Below are 4006 nucleotides of genomic sequence, written 5' to 3'. Positions count from 1 at the left end.
TTTGATTATATCATATTTGTTCTATCGTTAAGGCCCAGTTCCACTATTTACTTTAATCAGAATTTAATTCGTTAAACATGGTTTAATGTAATTTAAACCCTCGAAAAGCAATGTTTAAACCGCGTTAAATTCCGGTTAAAGTAAATTGTGGAACTGGACCTAGTTAAAATGGCCATAATTGTCTTTGTATGGCACTTAAAATGTACTTTATAGGTAAGCACTATCTCCAATTAAGTGAGTAGTAGCAAGTGAAATCAAATTATGGTGCACTTATGTTTTCAGTTTTTAAATATGTCTTTCATGTATTTACTTTATAAATGTTTGATTGGAAAATATATTTTAAGTTGAAATAAAAATAATAATTTTACTATTCTTTTCTACACTTATTTCAATAATTCTTCAAAGTAATATAATATATATAACTATTACTTACATTTGCAATAATTTTTTATATTTTCTGCATTTGGCCATTTGATAAAAGTGCTTGTTAATGAAACTAATATTATTATTATTGTTTTAAAACAATAGTGTGCTGAACTAGCAGCCATGCCGAATCTATCTCCAACTGCTAGAAATGATTCTGCTTTGGCTAAAATCCATACAGTCAATACTACTTGCTTTTCTAAAGAAATTACATAGTATTCTCTTCTTTCCATATGTTGTCCAATAATCTGTACAAGTTATAATTTAATCAATATTTTAAAATAAAATTTATTTATATGACTTGTATATTGTAAGCATTGATGCATAATACATGTATTATACGTATTTATAATTATAACAATAATTATCATGCATAATCATATAAATTTATAATTTTAAATTTAAATTAAAAAAATAAAACTTATAATTAAAAGAAAAGAAAATTTATAATTACTAATATAACTACTTAAAAAAAATTTAAATATTTAAGAAAGCCAATTATTTTTTGTTGTTATATTTTAATGAAAATATCTATTTGTGCTATATTATTATACTTACCTCCATTGTCATTCGTCTCATTTGAAAATGTGCGTGGAAATCACATAAGGAATATAGCGGAACGGTTACTTCAAAATAATTTTCATTTCGAATATGTAAAGTTCTGTGATTTAATAAGATATCATCATCTTCATACAAATCGTTTTCACAATGCATAATAATTTGCATAATATTATCATCTTCACTTTCATTTTCTAATATCATCATACTTATATATCTTTCCATTATTATAAATTATAATATTGAAAACAATTATAAAAATATTCTCTTTTAACGTCTATACTATCTATTTATACACGTCAGTAAATCAAAAAGCGCTCACTCTTGGAGCCGTCCAGTAAATCAAAAAGCGCTCACTGAGCGGCGCTGAGCGGCTACCTGTGAGCGCTCACTGAGCGCTCAGTGAGCAGTTGTGCTTCTGAATGCACCCAATAAATTTTTCGCTTTATTGACGCGCATTTTATCGAAATTATTCTTCGTATTGACATCGTTTATACTTATTTTTGGCGTTAATAAAAATTGAAGTTCTTTTTGTGCTAAAATTATTTCTTCGAAGTGTTTTGCTTGTACCATATCTGTTGGCAAATTATATTTACGTACAATATTTTTAGGTAGTAAGAGGAACTTATTTAAAATACACGCTTTTAAATTTTTTAATAAGTGGGGCACATCCGCGATAACATACAAATTACGATTAGAGTCAAATGGATGTGTGACATAATTAATACATTTGTTATACTTTCCAGCCGTAATCCCAAACGCTTTCCATAAACCCTGATTGCAGGATCCCATGTCAGAAGTAATGGAATTTACGGTAAGACCTATTGATTTGGCTCTGTGAAGTATATCAACTATTATTGGTTTCAATATAGCGCCATTAAACCCATCACTTGTAAAATAATAACCAATAATTTGTTTCTAACGACATGCAATACCGCATAACATAAATACCATAGCGTGTGACGCTATACCTGTATGTTCTGGTAAAGTTACATCACCAATGTAACTTTGAGAAGAATTATTAAAAAATTTCCCTGATGAAATGCTGATTTCATCATATACTAAAGAACATTCTTTATCAATTTCGTTCCAATTCGACACCTTCAATTTTAAAAAATTGAAAATATCGTCCGAAATTCCGCTTTCAAATTTAAAATTTTCTATTTTTCTTCGTAACGTTCGAAGTCCTAGCAAAGGAAATTTCTGACGACGAAGTTCTTCGTAACCGGTGATGCCACAAGAAAACCTTAATTGAAGTGCTTTCATAATCGATTTGTTGTTCCATTTCTGTACTCTTTTATTGTTCCTTAAAACTGCAATTTGATCGTCAGTGAAGATTTCTTGTAGTTTACTTAACAGAGCTGCATAATTAGATTGATTTTTTTGTTTCTTTTTCAATTTTAAGTCATGTCGTGCAGTAAGCATGCATTTTTTTAATTTTCTTAGTCTGACATTCTGATGTTTAATTATACGTGATTGTTCACATATAATTTGTTTCTGTTTTTTTATTGTACGCGACATGTTTTTAAGTTCACTATTTTCTTTTTTACTTTTGGCACTTTCTAGTTGCACTTCATTCTCGCAATCGTTATTTTCTTCTTTATTTTGAATACTTTGTACTGATACATTATACATTAGTTCGTAAACACAACCTACCTCATCCTTCAGTGAAGCATGTCTCATGTTTTCACGGTAACTTTTCTGAAATCAAATATTTAAGATTTATCATTACTAATTTACAATTTTTAAATAAACATATAATGCTTTTCCATAAATTTGCATCTGCCTCTTATATGCTTTTGATTTTTAGAACTTACGATCTTTTTGGCTTCACTTCCGAATATCGTTGGCACAGCATTTATCTTAAGCTTTCTTTTTCCGTCAACTCGGTTATTTTCCCACATATCGTGTGAGAAATGTACCTGAAATAATAAATAGTAAAATCTTAAATATTTCATTTTAGACAAGTCACGATGAAAACATCGAACATGCTTCATGAGGTAGATTGTGTTTAGGAACATGACCTGTCAGTTCAAAGTGTCTAACAATTGCGACAACCGCGATTAGAAAGTGTATAAAATAAAAAGAACAGTGAACTTAAAAACATGTCACGTGCAAAACAAATTAGAAAATGATAAACTTAAGATATAGAAATCATGAGTTAAAGACAAATAATTGATTATTATAAATAATCTGCTATAGTTTCTTAATAATGTCTAGGTATGTCATTTATATATCAGCAAAAAATAGATTCTTATACACAATTGTATAAATAATACTTCACACAGAAATGATCTTTCAGTAGGTATCCACTCTTTTCTATTAACATTTGCTGCCCATTGAGCACACCGAACTGGATCTCGGGGAAAAATTTTCATTACGAAACCCTTTTCGTCAGAATTTGTGCAGTCAGGAGCTACACAACCAGTCATGTTGCTGAAATATTCAATAACTATATAAATGATTTATAGATAAATCAGAAAAAATAACATTTATTATTAAACTATTACATGTAATACATACTGGATGAATTTAAAATTAATTTTGAAGTTTTGATTACTGATGACAGTAAGTTTAATTTATATCTTAAAAGTAAGGTTATATTATTTTATACAGATATTTTACAATAGTGTAAAATTAAAAATACTTACCTAATAATCTGAATATAAAAATCCTCTAATAGATAATGTATATATGATTCTCGAGAATGTGTTCTTATTTTTTCAATTTTTTTTTCAATTACTGATGACACTGATTCAATCGTTGATGCGGACGGACGATGCAGACTGAGGTTAGATGATATCACGTGATATTACCACGTCATTAGAGAAAAAATGGCGGACCAATCATAATGCTTGAAATCGAAATATCGAAATACGTGATGATGGCCAGACTCTTATTAAAGGGTCTCTATCCTCGTGCGATGCAGCGACATCGCTACGTCCTCGCGGTAGACGTAGAAAAGATGTATCATCAGGTCCTAGTGCACCCAGAAGACAGAAATTTGCAACGAATAATTTGGCGT

At 29.3% G+C, this 4006-nt stretch overlaps 1 pseudogene; it reads right to left on the bottom strand.

Annotated features, from left to right (window-relative positions):
- Positions 1-1357: 1357 nt before the first annotated feature.
- On the bottom strand, positions 1358-3290 carry LOC145968433 (uncharacterized; annotated as a pseudogene).
- Positions 3291-4006: the final 716 nt, after the last annotated feature.

Source organism: Camponotus vicinus, unplaced genomic scaffold (assembly GCF_025532165.1).
Source record: "Camponotus vicinus isolate PSW18456_S1 unplaced genomic scaffold, iyCamVici1.0 SCAF_3, whole genome shotgun sequence".
Taxonomy (NCBI): domain Eukaryota; kingdom Metazoa; phylum Arthropoda; class Insecta; order Hymenoptera; family Formicidae; genus Camponotus; species Camponotus vicinus.
Note: the sequence above shows the minus strand (reverse complement) of the source record. Positions and strands in the feature narration are given on the sequence as shown.